The sequence below is a fragment of the Citrus clementina genome, unplaced genomic scaffold (genome assembly GCF_000493195.1).
Source record: "Citrus clementina cultivar Clemenules unplaced genomic scaffold, Citrus_clementina_v1.0 scaffold_8, whole genome shotgun sequence".
Lineage (NCBI taxonomy): Eukaryota > Viridiplantae > Streptophyta > Magnoliopsida > Sapindales > Rutaceae > Citrus > Citrus x clementina.
This window is the reverse complement of record NW_006262022.1, coordinates 14252448-14270138: the sequence shown is the minus strand read 5'-3', so window position 1 is coordinate 14270138 and position 17691 is coordinate 14252448.

The window sequence follows — 17691 nt, the reverse complement described above, 5'->3', positions numbered from 1 at the left end:
AGGTCCGCACGGATTTGTTTATGGGGTCACCCCTTATAAACCCAGCATCTCTCCCGTGCTTTGCCGATGTGGGATTCGCCTAGGGTGTTACAAATCCCACCAAAGAATTGACGCAACTCTAACAAATTAGTCTCCAAGATTAAATTCTAAACCTAGAATTAAATGGAATCGCGACTTGATGCTCAATGGAAGCATGAATCTTGGTATGTGAGGATGCCATAATTAGCTATGGATGGTCTGATTGATAAGTCAAGGGTCTAAACACCACAAAAATCTGACAAGTTCAAAGAGTTCATTTAAGAACCAAAGAGAAATAAACTCTCAAGAAAATTGCATGAAAAAAACTGATTTTTTTTTTTATTGGATTCCAGTACATTATATAAGGTTGTTTTACATGAATTTCCAACTCATAATTATCCTTGAAATTTCATAAACAAACCCCAAACCATGTAAGGAAAGTTTGAACAAATCAAATTATAATTAACACCCAAAGAAAACGCCTAATCTGAAACAAATAAGAAAATTTTCCTAAATGACTTAAATGTCTTACATCATTTATAAAAATATTGATGTATCTTGGAGTCTCTTGAGGATTTCTCTGTGCCAATACCATTAAATAAGGCATCACATTCAATTTCAATGTGTTACCTTGTGAATTTTTGTTCAATGCCGTAGTAGATACTGTAGCAACGGCACTGTAATGGAAATAATAGTCAATGTCATTAAGTGAGTTTATTCACTCAATTACTCCGTTCCCTTTGGTTCCATCCTTGTGTTTGACGTGAGAATTTTCTTTATTGCATTTCATAAAATTATTTTATTTTAATTTAGAACAAAACTACACTGTTAAAATTGCTGTACCAAATCTGATAACATCAATCCTTGTGAAGACGATCTGAATACTCATCAGTATATTACTTGTTGTGTACACTTGTACATTGACACAAATAGCATTAGAGATTGCACACACCACTGCCCCACTCAGTTTCTCACTAAAGTAAGCAATTGGTCGTCTCTCCTGCATTAGGACTGTGTCAATACCAATACCTGAGACATCACATTCAATTTCAAACGTATTATTAAAGTTAGATAAAGACAATAAGGGAGCATTAGTTAGCTTTTGCTTGATCATTTGAAATGTCTTCTCTTGCGCTTCTCCCTACTTGAATCCAACATCTTTTTTTATTACTTGAGTAAGCAGTGCGGCTAATGTGCTAAAGTCTTTAACAATTGTCGGCAGAAACTAGCAAACCCATGAAAGCTTCTCACATTACTTACACTTGTGGGACTCAGCCACTTTTGGATTGCACATACCTTTTCCTCATCAACCTATATACCTTGTGCACTCACAATAAATCTTAGAAACACAAGTTTATCAGTGCAAAAGGTACACTTCTTCATATTAGCAAACAAATTTTATTTTCTAAGCATATCTAAAACATATTTCAAATGTACTACATGATCGTCTATGTTTTTGCTATAAATGAGGATATCATCCAAATATGCAACAACAAACTTGCCAATAAAAGTTCGTAAAACATGATTCATAAGTCTCATAAAACTGCTCGGGGAATTAGTTAGACCAAAAGGTATGACTAACCATTCATAGAAACCATATTTTGTTTTAAAGGCAATTTTCCATTCATCTCCTTCTTTCATTCTAATCTAATCATATCCGCTTTTCAGATCAATTTTAGAAAATACACAAGACCTATATAATTCATCAAGCATATCATCTAGCCTAAGAATAGGATGTCGACACTTTACCGTTATGTTGTTGATGGCTCGACAGTCCCATTCTTCTTAGGAACTAATAAAACCGGACTGCACAATGGACTCATGCTTTCTCTCACCTACCCTTTTTCCATCAATTCATTAACCCGCCTTTGAAGTTCCTTGGTCTCCTCCGGGCTGCTCCTATAGGCTGGTCTATTTAGAATGGTTGCACTGGGCATAAAATCAATCTGGTGCTCAATCTATCGGATTGGAGGTAAACCATGCGGGCAAAGTAAGGTCAAATTCGTTAGTATTTAAAAATGCCTATTTGTACATAAGTACAATCATTGGGTGATGTGAAAAAAAGTTTTTTATCTCACCCGCTCTCGCGTAGAAATTCTTTTGTTTTTCTTCTGATTTTCTCTTAATGGCCTCATTTTTCTTTGTTTTTTTTCTCACATTTTCCACGGACTCTTTTTGAATTTCCCTCTCTTTTTCTCTCTTTTTCTTTTGTTCATTCTTTCTCTGTAGGCTCATTGGGTCTTTGTAACGCTCACTTTTATTTTTGTTTCCTCTTTTACCCTTATTAAATTGGGCAGGATAGTTATTATTGAGTGTTTGTGTGTGAGTAAAATTTATCAAATTGTTTTAAATAAGTTACGTAAATTATTAGTTTTTATAAAAAAAAGAGAATTTTCTTAAAACTCACGTTTTCTTGCTTTTTATTTTTTTAAAAAAGTATTTATTGATTACCAAGTATTTAAGAGGAAGCCGTCTTTTATTTTCTACGCCGTTACAAACGCTAGAAAAAAAAAGAAACATATAAGCCTTTGGAGAAGAAAAAAAAAATTTACAACTTCTTTGCTTGGTGTTTGCCTTAAAGTATTAAGTATTTCTTTGACTGATGTGATTTATTTTTACTAGTTGTTTGCGTTTAATTACTTGTAGTATGATTTAGGTAATATGTGTGTGTTTGTAATGTTGTGATGATATGAACAATCTAAATTGTTTTCTTTAATTAGAATCACGTGAATAAGTTTACATATCATGGAACTAGACATCCTAAGCTTTCCATTGATAGGATTTGTGTTAAAATCCTCTGAGTATGCAAATAGTTATAGTTTTTCGAATTTGGGTTACTGGTGCTGGAAAATTTTGATTTTCAGTAACAGTTCTCAATTCTGGAAATTTTTCTGTAAGGTTAAACATCCTTAAAAATTATGGTGATTTTTTTATCAATAGATCTATGTCTCATATGCTTTCATGTTTAATGTCGTAGTTTTATTCTTCATGGTTAAATTATTAAAAATCATAACATGTGGTTGTTGCAGATTTGGAAATTATTTTCCAAAATTGCAGAAGCTGAAACTTGTAATAGTTTGGGCTAATTTATGGATATTGCATGCCATGTTAGGATTTTATAATGAAATTTCAATCTTTTCTATGTCTTTGAAAGATAGAATCACGATTTTTGGGCATGTAAAACAAAAGATATGAATTTTTGAAATTCTATTTTCAAATCTATAATTTTCTGGACAAGTTAGATGTTCTCGGAAATAAAATGCTTTTAAAATAGTTTCAAGCATCCAAAAATTATGAATTTTAATTATATGCTTTCTGATTTGTCTTCTATAATTATAAAAAAAAGAAACATATTATTTCGAGTACTAAAGAATATTATATGAATTTCCTAAGTGGTAAAGGTCTGTTTTGGTCAATGTTGGGCAGTTTTGTTACTTTGGTGAAAGGTCAATATTCTGACTCAATTTTTACTTGTGCTGATTTTTGTGAAATATTGTATGGAATGCTATGCATGTTTACATTGTCTCTGTAAATTTTCATGGTTTTCTGACATCTGTATAGGTTATTAAAAGTCAGTATGTTTAGGATACTCATACTTACGTCTAGAATATGTATAAGTATTGAGCTAGTATAAGTGCCTATGATTTAAGGATGATTGGGATTACGTTTAAGGTTAGAGATAATATTGATAAGGATATTTTTATGATGATTATAGGACGTGGGTGAGCTCATTGGTTTGTTCTTGAGGTATTGAGTTGATTGCTGCAAATCGAGGTAAGTAGATTCATGCATGATGTGCTTTATAATAAATGCAATTTATGTTATAAGAATTATGTTTAAATGGAAACTTTTACAAAACTGATTTCTAAAATATTTAAATGATTTTTTTAAAAAATAAAAACACTTTTAAATGAATTTATATAAATGTATTTTAAAATGAGTTTTTCTTAAGAAATTAGTTTTCTTAAACAAAATGTTTTCTTAAAGAATTTTCTAAAAAAATTAAATGTTCAAAGAAAGGTTATTAAATATTTTAAAAGACTTGAAATTCTATTTATGAAAGGATGTATGGTGGATTAAAAAATGGTTTGGCTCATAGTTCGTAGTAATGAATATGATGCAAATGTTATAATATTATGTAATGTTATGGCCAGTTTGTTGGTATGATGATGATCTTGTGCACAAGGATGTTATGAACATTGCGGGGTATAGTACCCTGAATGATGAATGATGAATGATGATGACTGCGAGGCATGAGCTACCGATGTTTATGTTTTAATGCTTTTATGAATGTTTTAATGTTTTTAATACTTTTACATGAATCCACCCTTATACTAAATGAAGATGTTATTATAAAATGTTTAAAGGTATAATGACAAAGGTTTTTTAAATATTATGCATGAATTTTCTTACCGAGTTGACGGCACACCCCTTGTCTCTAATATTTTGCAGATTGATTATAGATGTGGCTTGGGTTCTTAGATGGGTATTTTTTCTTAGTGGATATTTGGAGTTGCTTTAAAGATTAAATTTGGCTAGACTTTTTATTTTGGATTAGAGATTTTTTCTTTGGAGAATTTATTTCAGATGTTTTATGTAAGGATTCAGTTAGAATATGATTAATGATTGTTTATCTTGAGGTTTTTTTTATATAAAATAAACGATGTGAGGTTTCATTCCAATTTTACTCTTGTGTTTTCATGGGTAATTTTTGGGGTGTTACAGTCTCTATAAACCTGCTTTGGTGCCATGATAGCTTCTCTATCTTCCTCCACATTTGCTCTAATCATGGCAGTCTCCATTTCTTTATAACAATCCCCCACACTTCGGCTACCTTGTGTAGGACTTTGTAATTTTTGGTTAGGTACAAAATTCCTTCTTATCAATGATTTCATTTCATCCCATGTCTTAACTGGACGTTCCCTATTTCACCTCCTACTAATAACAAGCTGATCCCACCAAGTAAGCATAGTAAAAAAACTCAATCACAACCAATTTTACCTTTTTTGTTTTTGGGTAATTGTGGCAGTTAAATATGAACTTCATTTTCTTCTCTCATTCAAGGTATGCTTCTGGGTCGGATTTTCCTTGAAAAGATGAAATCTTCATCTTTATGACACTTAATCCATCATCTCTATTCCTAACTCTCCTACCTCGTCCATCTCTCCTATAGCTACCCACTGAGTAGTTTGTGAGATTGATCCTCTTCATTTGTGTTTTGTTCTAGGTTGTGGGACATGGCTAACATTTGCAAAAGAAAGTTAGAAATAATGTGGTACATGTTTCAGTAAAAAAAAAAAAAAACGGATTCACTCAATTCCACTCGTGTTTCACTCAAATTAATTGGCTTTTACCCTCTAATATGCTCACACACTTTTGCCTTTTTCCACTTGTAGTAATTCTCACTCGGTTCTTATCAAACTAATCAAACCAATATCAAGATTCCAGCAGCAATTCACAAAGAGTACACTAAAGAGACTCAAATTTCAAGAGCAAGAAGGCTATGCGTACGTAAAGTCAGGTTTTGATTTTGGGCAAAAATCAAAACCTATAGGGTAAAACTAGTTTTGGACTCCCAAGACACTAATAATGGCAAAATAAAAGATTTTAAGAGGAGGTCGGGGACTCTCTCTCTCTATTTTTTTAAGGAAAATGAATAGGTAAAATTTATGGATTTAAGGAGAATTAAACTATAAGGATGCAATATTGATTTAAAAAAAAAAAGAAACCCTAAGATACGAAATGTCTGGTATCTCGTAACCACATCATTCTCGTTACCCCCAGTTGGTATCAGAGCCATACACATTATTCACCGATATTGGTATAGGCTATAAGAGTTCAATGACTTAGGAATCAAAGCATTAAGGAATAGAAACTCGTAATCTCATGGCTTCATCATCATCCTCAGCTACTCCTACTTCTTCATCTTCTCCAGTTACTCTTTCTTCTACTCTCTCTTTACCTCAATCCTGTACTAAGCAAACAACCAGTAAAATAGTGAATCTAGTTGAATACTCCTATGTTCCTGAATCTGTTCAAATCAATGAATCTTCTTTACCTCTCATCAGTCCTTATCACGTGTATAAAAAACCTTCTTTTACTAGAAGTATCAAAACCCTGATTTCCACCAAACGACCTCATCCTAAAGAATACATCTAGTCGTCCCAACTCGATCAGTGTGCTTTGCAAGCTACTACAGTTGAACAATATGTCACTCTTGAGATACCCTCAGAACTGATCTCTACATGGAAACGTGAAGGCTATACACATCTTCACCTTGGAGGTGTTCGCCTAATCCTCACTCTTCATGGGAGAAAACGCTTACCTGTCACAACCAGAATTGCTCTACTTGACACCAGGTTGAAACAATATCAGTATGCCATCATTGGCACAGTTCTCACTGCCCTCCATGCTGAAAGTGCTTTGCTTACCTTTTATCCCAATTTTAATCTTTCACTTCTTGATTCCAATCTTGCCACCACCTTAAAAGTTCAGATTCAACTTCAAGGAGCTGAATAAATAACCTTAGCTAAAATAGCTACCTTGCACCATCAGCTTGTTTATAGGCTGCAAAATCATGCTTTGGATTTGCCAACTCTACAAACTACAAATTCAGAAGCTCTTATGATTCTTGTAGAATCTAAAGAGATCCCAACCATTTTTCAAATACCACGGTAAATTCCTCGACAAGAATTGATCAAACTCATGCCTTTAGAATGGTTGTCCAATTATGAACAATTTCATCAAAATTCTGAACCCATACAAATTTCTGAAAGTCATTTTCAGAAAAATTCAGATGGAACTGTTCGTCTTACTTTACCACCACCCAGTTCGTCCTCAGAACCACCCTGATTATCTTTTACCTATTCTTCAATGATCACTTCTGTTCACACATAACAAGAAAACCTACCCATTCAAGCCTTTAATGATCAAGGTTTTCCCATATACCCAGCAAAATTCCATGGACATTTCTTATGGGATGTCCCAGCCTCTGGCAAATGTGATGCAGGCTGTCATTGTTGGGAAGATTTTGAAGACGATGCTGACGAACCCAAAAGACGCAAGCACAAGTCTAAAAAGATTATTTATCTAGCTTGCTGATACCATGCTGCTCATCCTAAAGATCCACCTGAGCCTGATTCTCAATCACTTTTACCTATTTATGACAAAGGTCTTGCCTGGATCCAAAAACATGAAATCGCTTTGCTCAACTGCCGAATACAATCAACCCATGACACCACCCATGTAAATCGCACTCCTAAAATACAGTCATGTATGATGTTTTTCCCATCAACATCTACAGAATACCAATCCTAGTTCCCACCTTTGGAAAAATAAACTGACCAACAAAAGAGTTTCATCTCCAAACCATTTGTCATATCTGCTTATACGAATCCCACAATGAAACGAGAAGGGTATACACACCTCCATCTAGGTGGTATCAGAGCCTACCGAAATTGCTAGAGGTGGTATCATGGTTTAATTCTCAAGTATTCTTATTCAAGACCTAGAAGAAACTCTATAAAAAATGGCATCTTCCTCTTCTTCATCATACATAACTTCATCAAAATCCTCTCCTATTTCTCTCTCTTCTACCCTTTTCTTACCTCGTTCTTGTAAAAAACATGTAGCCTTAAAAATAGAAAATCTTGTGGAATGCTCATATATTCCTAAATCTGCTCAGATTAATGAATCTCAGTTCCAGTTATAAGTCCTTACCATCTTTACAAACAAAAAACTTCTTTTACTCAAAGTATTAGAACCCTAATTTCCACAAAAGACCTCTTCCTAAAGAATACATCCAGTCTTCACGACTTGATCAGTGTGCTCTTCAAGCCTCTCAAAGTGAACAATATGTCACTATGGATATACCAACAGATCTCGCAACTAATTGGAAATGAGAAAGGTATACACACCTCCATCTAGGTGGTGTCAAGCTTATCCTCACCTTACATGGCAGAAAAGGCTTACTCGTCACAGCCCGAATTGCTCTCCTTGACAGAAGGTTCAAATAGTATCAACATGCTGTAATTGGAACTGTTCTAACCACTCTCCATCTTGGAAGTCTCTTGCTAACCTTCTACCCTAATTTCAACATGTCTCTAGAAGATCCCAACCTTCCAACAACACTGAAAGTCCAAATCCAACTCCAAGGAGCTGAACAAACATCTAATTCCAAAATAGCCACACTCCATAATCAAATAGTGTATCGATTGCAAAATCATGCGCTAGACCTCCCTACTACCCAAACAACTAGTGATGCACTGATGATCCTTGCAAACACAGATACAATTCCAACCATAATCCAAATTCCCAAACAAATTCAAAAGCAAGAGTTGCTCAAACTTATGCCTTTAGAATGGCTTACCAACTGTGAACAATTCCACCAGAATTCAGAACCTGTCCAGACTTCTCAAGCTATCTTCGAAAGGAGACCAGACGGACAAGTCAAGTTGTCTTTCCAGACTCCAGAAAAACTAAGTCCAGATCCTCCACGGCTCTCCTATACTGCTATGATTACAGCAGTTTCTACTGGCCAAGAGTCAAATATTCCAATCTATGGATTTTCCTTAGAAGGGTATTCAGTATACCCTGACAAAGTCAACGGTCATTTTTTATGGGATGTTCCAGAAGCCCATATGTGTAATCCCGATTGTCCCTGCCTGGATGACACAGATGATGATGAAGACTTTAAAGTATTGAGAAGACGAAGAAGAAGAAGAAAGAAAAAGTCTTCTAAAACTCCGTGCCGGCTCTATCCTTCCGGACCACCGGATGATCTAGAGTCAGATCAACCTTTATCCATCTACAGAAAAGCACTCAACCAAATAGAAAAAGAGTCCTCATCTAAGCCTATCCCTGTCCAACCACAAATCAAGTCATGCTTAATGTTCTCATCTTCTAGCCAATCATATCAAGAATCCTTTCCTCTACTCGAAAGACACACAGACCCCCAAACCAAAGTTGTTTCTCAACCCTATGTCCAATTACCAATCACAACCACTGGAGCAGGCAGTGCTAAATTGGCAAACCCAAAATGCCAGTGCTCAGAATCAAGCTCTCCACCATTTTGGTAAAAAAATTGACAGAGTGACATCACAGGTGTCACAGACAGAAACAAAGGTGGACACAATTAATGCTCGGCTTGAACAAATTTATTCAAATCTGCAGAACCGAATCTCTGAATTGGATATCGATATCAGAACTATGATTAACAATTGTATTTGGGGTCCAGAATTCAATAAGAAAGAAGCAGAGATCAGACAGCTAAAAACAGAATTAGCCAGAATTGATGCTGACAAAGCACAACCTTCACTTTTGCACCAAAAGACAGTCCATACTTATACCCGCACCATTATTTACATCATATCAGCCTTTTTACAACCCTCATAGGCAGTCAACTTATGACCACTTCTTTGGTCTTTCTCATCTCCATTCCATAAACCCAAATATTCCTCCCGTTCCACCACCAAAGCCTACCTCACCAAGAAAGCCCAAAACAAAAGTCAAAATCGCAAAACCTCCACCAAAGGAAGATCTTCAAATTCTAAACGACTCTCCAAAAGCAACTCTTGAGCCTCCAAAGAAAGACAAAGCTCCAGCTTATCAATACCACTACCAATAGATTGAGTACCAAAACAATGACTCAAGTTCACCCTCAGATGATAGTTTATCTTCTACAGATACTCTCAGCTCATCTGAACAAGCTTCTTCAGACTCAAAGTCTCAATATGCATGCATTTCTAGTCTTCTAATGGCCACAAAAATAGAAGATCCTAGTACATCTACTCCAGTTGTCGATGAATCTTTTGATGATAATAATGCAGACCAAGGCTCCCAAATAGAACCGGTTCCACCAGTTTCCCCAGTTTCTGAAAATTCTTCCAAACCATCTTCTTGACCATGGTTTACATTTGATGACATCCCTCGTCACAAATGGCAGGCCCGACATCAAGAATTTGCTGCATGGATTGATGTGCAAATGACAAGGCCTCATGCAGAATCTCAGAACATTCTTCGTGAATTTTGTTCCAGATTCACTGGATTATTACGAAATTGGTTTGAAAGTCTAGGCGAATACAGAAAACTCCAATTGATTCAAACCACCATTTCTATAGCTCTTGCAGTCATTTATGAGCAGTTTATTGAAGAACCAACGGCATCAATTGAAGCATCTCGCAAAGAATATCACCAGATGAAGTGTTGTTCTCTTAAAAGACATCACCTGGAAATGCATTACAAAATGATGAGCATGCTTTATTACAAATTGAATGGCTTCAATGATCCATCTTTAAAACATGTCTTTGGTGCATCTTTACCACCAGAACTTTAGCTAGAGCTTCAACGACAATTGACAGCCTTTAACCTTGACATAGCAAATGTCTTACTTGGAAAAATCTTTCAATTAACCATGCCATGTCTTGATAAGATCTGTGAGTAAAAAGATTTCTTCAAAGATCTTATTGTCCACAAAGAACCCTTTGCCTCAGCTTGTAAAAAACCCTACCTCAAAATCCAGTGCAAAAATGACAAAAAATGCACTTGTCCAACCAATAAAAAGAAGCACTTCTAGAAACATTTCCACAAATCCTCTTCCAAAAAACCAAAGAAGCCTTACAGATACTTCAGGAAAAAGGATCCTTCCCAGTTCAGAAAGAAGAAATACAATCGCTATTTTATTTGCAAAAAGCGCGGACATTTTGCCCATAATTACCCAAATAAGTCAGCAAAAACTGTTCGTCTCATTCACCACCTGCAGCACTCTTCCATACTTTCTGACAATGAAGATGTTGAATCCATCTTCTCAGAACAGTCAGAGAAAGATGATCATACAGCCTTTATTCTTGCTAAATCAATAGATTCAGAAACAGATGACATTTCTGTGATCTCTACTATTCAAGAAATTAACCAGATTCATTCCAAACTTACTGGTCCTTCGGTAAAAATTTCAGTCATCCCTTTTAAATTCCATAAACCTGTCTCAGTTATTGGTTTTCTTGATACTGGCGCATAGCGCAGTATGCTCAACCCTACAATCCTTTCTCCTGATTATTGGGAAAACCATACTGAATACTTCAGAGCTGCAAATGGAAAAATTTTTGAAACCTCACTCATTACCAAAAAACCCATTGGTATCCAGTTCTTTCCAAACTGTATCATCTGGCAAAAAATCATTGGTTCAGATTTACCAGACAAAGATCTCCTTATAGGATTTGATATCCTCCAACTGGTAAAAAATCTCTTCATTACGCCAACAAGAATTAAATTCAAACAAATGTTTATGCCTTATACAGATGTTCTCCGTCTGTATACATTGTCAGATACAATTCCCCCTTATACCTCTATTTCTCAAAAGTTCCTTGAACTTTGTCCTGAAAATCACTCACAATTTACTCATCCATCACCACTTTGGAAAAATGAACAGTTTTTCATCCATCTCCCTTTCAAACTTAATAAAGATGTTAATCCCACAAAAGCTACACATCCAGGAATGCCTCCATCTGATCTCTCTCTCGCCAAGCAAGAATGCACTTAATTGCTTCGGCAAGGTCTCATAGAACCTACTACTCAGATTGGGCTTGTCAAGCTTTCTATGTTGAAAAACGATCTGAATTGGTTCGTGGAAAAAAGAGATTAGTTATTGATTACCAGCCACTCAATGCTTTCCTTAAAGATGATAAATTTCCTCTTCCAAAGATCCAATCCCTGTTCATTCATCTTCAAAGTGCAAAGGTATTTTCAAAGTTCGATCTTAAAGCTGGTTTTTGGCAACTTGGCATTTCTTCAGAAGACCGTCCCAAAATAGCCTTCTGTATCCTTGATGCTCATTATCAGTGGACAATCCTACTCTTTGGTCTCAAAGTTGCTCCCTCATTATTTCAAAAAGCAATGGTTAAGATCTTCTCTCTGATTCTCCATCATGCTTTAATCTACATTGATGATATCTTGTTGTTTTCCCATAACCACCAAACCCATCAACAACTCCTTTCAGATTTCTTGGAAATCGTGCAGACACATGACATTATGCTTTCTGAAAAGAAAAGAAACATAGGAAATGGATCTATTGATTTTCTTGGCATGGTCTTAAAAGATAGTCACTACCATCCAGGATCACACATTGCAGCAGAATTATTAAAGTTTCCAGACATTGATCTCACCAAAAAGTAAATTCAACAGTTCCTTGGAATTGTTAATTATGTCAGAGACTTTATTCCAAAAGTTACGGTCCACACCAGTCAACTATCATGTATGCTTAAAAAGCACACTCCACTATGGGGTCCGGTTCAAACAGAAGCTGTCAAGTAGCTAAAAAAAGATAGCTCAGTCACTTCCTCCACGCACTGAAACTATTGACACTGATGAAGAAAATCACAAAACTGGTGAATCTTCTCAGTCCATTCCACCTCAGCCAAAAGTCTCCAAACCTTCAAATGGACCATGGTTTACTTTTGATGATATCCCTCCAACAAAATGGAGAGAAAGATTACAAGAGTTGTCTGCTTGGATTGATCTCCAAATGTTAGCTCCAGATGCAACAACCTAATCTGTTCTACGAGAATTCAGTACACAGTTTACGGGTTCTCTTCAAGATTGGTTTGACAGTCTTGGACAATATAGACAACTTCAGTTTATTCAGATTCCCGATGTCTCTCAGGCTTTAGCCCTTCTCCATGATCAATTTATTAGAGAACCAAGTGCTACTTTTGAAGCCGCAAGACGTGATTATCTCAACATGAAATGTTGTTCTCTCAACACAAAATATCTTCATTACCACTACAAGCGGATGTCTTTGCTTTATTATAAGCTAAATGGATTCAATGATGCTACACTTAGACATGTATTTCTGGCTTCTCTTCCAAAAGAATTACAACCAGAGATCCAACGTCAGTTAGTTGCTCACAAGCTCAACATTGACACATTATCATTGGGAAAATTATTCCAGATTGCTATGGGATGTCTTGACAAATTGTGTGAACAAAAGAAATTCTTCCAGGAACTTATCAAAGACAAAGAGCCTTTCAGATCTACTTGCAAAAAGCCTTACTTGACTATCAAATGTAAAGATCCAAAACAGTGTGATTGTTCATCAAATAAAAAGTCTCATTTCAAGAAATTCATATTCTCATTTCCATCCAGGAAACGGCGTACTAAACAATTTTGCTTTTTCAGGAAAAGGCAATCTCACTCAAAAGATTTTTCTAACAGAAAGAAAAGCAGATGTTTCATTTGCAAAAAGAAAGGCCATTTTGCCAAAGACTACCCTGTCAAACCTCAGAAGGCGGTAAAACTTATCCAACACCTGGAATCCACTACAGAATTTTCCCCAACCACAAATCAAGTTGAACACTTTTTCTCTAAACAAGAAGAGCCAAATGATGATACAATCTTTGCTTTACCAACAGAATCCAGTGATTCAGACAATTATGAATTTGAACCAACCTACACAGTCCAACCTTCCTCCATTCTAATCCATGACCATACCATACCCATACCTTTTGTCAAAATCCAAATTGTCCCTTCCAGATATCATAAACCTATCACAGCCATTGGTTTTTTCGACACTGGTGCTCAGCAAAGTATGTTCAATCCTGCTATTCTTCATACTGAGTATTGGAAAACTCAGGAGGAACACTTTAAAGCAGCTGACGGAAAGATCTTGACAACTAAATTAGTTACTAAACATCCAATAGGAATCCAGTTATTTCCTAATTGTATTGTTTTGATAAAACTAATTGGTTCATTTTTGCCAAACAAAGATCTCCTTGTAGGTTTTGACATCCTACATTAGGCAAAAAATGTCCAGATTACTTCCTCTAGTCTCTGTTACAAATCCATGATTAAACCCTTCACCAACACTCTAAAGATCTACTCTTTAGCCAATTCACCACCCATATACCAGGCTATTACAGACCAAATCCTCAAATTGTCCAGAAAATCATAGCTTTTTTACCCATCCAAAACCCTTGTGGAAAAACCTGAATTTCTTCATTTCCTTACCTTTTAAATTAAATGAAGATAGCAACCCAACCAAAGCCACCCACACAGGAATGACTCCCCAAGACCTTCTCTTGGCCCAACAAGAATGTGCCCAATTGCTAAAACAAGGCCTCATTGAGCCCATAAATTCTCAATGTGCTTTCTAAGCCTTTTATGTTGAAAAAATGTCTGAAATCCTTCGTGGAAAAAAATGACTAGTCATTGACTATCAACCACTCAATAATTTTCTCCAAGACCAAAAGTTCCCTTTACCCAACAGACACACCCTCTTCATTCACCTCAAAAATGCTCAAATCTTTTCAAAATTCGATTTGAAATCTGGATTTTGGCAACTTGGCATTCATCCATCTGAAAGATACAAAACTGCCTTTTGTATCCCAAATGGCTATTATCAATAGACTATCCTCCATTTTGGCCTCAAAACTGCCCTTTCTATCTTCTAAAAGGCCATGACCACCATTTTTCAACCTATTCTTCACAATACCCTTGTTTACATTGATGATTTGCTTCTTTTTTCAGGTACTCATGATGAACATCACAAGTTACTCTAACAGTTTTTTCAAATCATTCAAGAACATGGAATCATGATCTCTGACAAGAAAAGTATGATTGCGACAACCTCTGTTGACTTTCTTGGCATGAAAATCCAAAACGGTTATTATCAGCCTGGACCCCATATTGCACAAGAGTTACTCCACTTTCCCAAAAGTAACTTTACCAAAAAGCAAGTCCAACAATTCCTTGGAATTATCAATTATATTCAAGATTTCCTGCCACATGTCAATCACCATACAAGCAAGTTGTCTTCACTTCTCAAAAAGAATCCACCATCCTGGTCAGATATCCACACAAATGCTGTAAAGCAATTAAAGCAGATTGCCCAGAATCTGCCACCTTTAAAGCTTATCACAGATGGCAAAAGGATTCTACAAACAGATGCAAGTGATGAATCATGGGGGGTCATTCTCCTTGAAGACTGTAATGGAAAAGAGCACTTTATTGCCTATGCTAATGGACAATTCCCTGATGCACAAAAGCATTATCACACAGTCTACAAAGAAATCTTAGCCGTAAAAAATAGCATCAAGAAATTTGAATTCCATTTAAGTGGCCATAGATTCTTGATCTGACTGGATAATTCAGCTTTTCCCAATATCTTGAACTTTAAACAGAAGACTGTTCTAGAGAAAACCTTACTTCGGCTTAAAGAGTGGTTCTCAAGATATGATTACCATGTCCAGCATATAAAAAGAGATCATAACCTCATCCCAGACTTACTATCCATACCTCTAAAGCCAAAACCTCCCCAGTTCTTTTGTATCACTTCTCAGATTTCCTTCTCAATTATCGCAATGGCTAGTTCACTACCTAAAATAGCCCTCACCCAGAAGTCTTTCCCACTCAACATGACTTTTCAATCACCTCACCAGATCCAAAACTTTGCCAGAAAATTTATTTTTAGGTTTTTTATGAACATCTACATGTCGAGTAAAGAACCTATGTTTTTTCCCAGTTTTCATCGTGATCACCTTTTCCTCACAAGATTAGTAATCACACCACATCGAGATATTATTAAAGATGAACTTTGGTATATCTGGTGTCTTACTGTTCTGTATGCCACAAAACCGGTTTTCCTAGTTTTACCCCTCCTCAATAAGCTCAATCATCCAGAGCTCTCCACTTCTCTTACCTGGACTCTCTTTGAGTGGTTTTCGTCATTACCATGGTGGCGCAAAAAACTACAACAGATTGCTGACACACATCGTCTTCTAGAGCTTCTAGACCAAGAAGGAAAATAATTCACTATTGTTTTTATTATCCACCGTCCATACTTCCAGCATCCTCAAACCAAAGATTTTTGGACACAAAATCAGAGTTATGAATGGATCACTGTTCCTCACATTGCCTGTCTTGAATAAGATTTTCAAATCAAGACTTCCTTAAAGAACTTCCTCATGGAACTTAACCATATTCCTCCTGATCAACCAGATATTCTCTACATATCTCTTGGAACAAAACATAAAATGTTCATGATCCCCACACCATCCTTACATTCTCAGCCACCCAACCGATGAATCATTATAAAAGAAGAAAAGCCAGACTACACTGACTTTTTATTCCAAGATTCTCAAGATCCTTATAAGAATTTTACCCCGATACCTTCACCATCACCATATGAATTCCCTGGATCATCCTCTTCTCCATATCCACCATTTTCCTCTCAACCTGATCATTTTCCTCAGCTAGATCCTCAATCACCAAAAGGTCAATATTGCCTTTGGCCATGTGTTTCAAGATGTTCTCATGCAGAAAATATCTTCGAGAAAGACAAAGACCCTAATCGTCCTAACGAGACATATTCCTCCTCATCCGAAGACGCGTCAATATCTCTTTAAAGAGATTTGTCACTTTGTAATAATGTAAAATAAAGTACTGTGTGCTTTATGCTTTAACTTTTTAAAGTTGTTTGTCCTTATGTAATTATGCACTTTACTTTTGTCAGCCACTACTGTTCCAGTGAGCCCTACCTACTTTTGTAAAATATGTGTGCCAGCTGGAATGATCTTGATCCAACTTTTGTCTTTTCTTCTCCTTATCTTTATATAAGGAGAGTTATTTTTAATAAGGAAGAAGGACAGTTTTAGATAACATTTCAAAGTTTCAATATTCCACCCTATGGATAACTAAAACTTTAGTTTCTATTCTTTAATCCTAAGATTCTTTAGGTTTAGAACTCTTACCCTTGTTCAATATCTATCTTATACAAGTTTATTGCACTTGCCTTGAAAAAGGATCCTGTGCACCAGAAAGCTAGTTAGGCTGTCATTCTTTCTTTGTTCTAAGACAATAAATGAAAACCTGTCTTTAGACTAAGTGACCAAGGAGAGTCTGTGTCTTTTTGGGTTGTCTATGCTCTTAGGTCATCATGAGATATGAAATGTCTGGTATTTTATAACCACATCATTTTCGTTACCCCCAGTTGGTAACACAAAAAGACACAGACTCTCTTTGGTCACTTAGTCTAAAGACAAGGTTTCGTCTATTGTCTTAGAACAAAGAAAGAATGACAGCCTGACTAGCTTTCTGGTGCACAGGATCCTTTTTTAAGGCAAGTACAGCATACTTGCAGAAGATAGATATTGAACAAGGGTAAGAGTTCTAAACCTAAAGAATCTTAGGATTAAAGAATAGAAACTAAAGTACAAGAATGAAAAACAATAAAAATAGATGGATCTAACCTTGGTGCTTAGGCTCTGATACCAAATGATACAAACGTCGTCAAAAAATGACGCGACCCTAACCAATTTAGTCCCCAAGATCGAATCTAAACTATGAATTGAATGGAACCTCAACCCAATGCTTAATGAAAGCACGAACCTTGGTATGTGAAGATGCCACAATCAGCTATGGATGGTCTGATTGATAAGTCAAGAGTTTGAACGCCATAGAAATCTAATAACTTCAAAGAGTTTGTATAAGAACCAAAGAGAATTAACTCTCTCACCAATTTCATCAAAACCGATCTCTATTTATTGGATACGAGTACATTATATAGGGTTGATTACAAGAATTTTTGGAAATAGATCCTAAACCAAAATCAAATCGAAATATGAATTTAAACAAATAGAAAAGAATATAAATCAAATCAGAATCCTAATCTAAGCGAATAGGAAA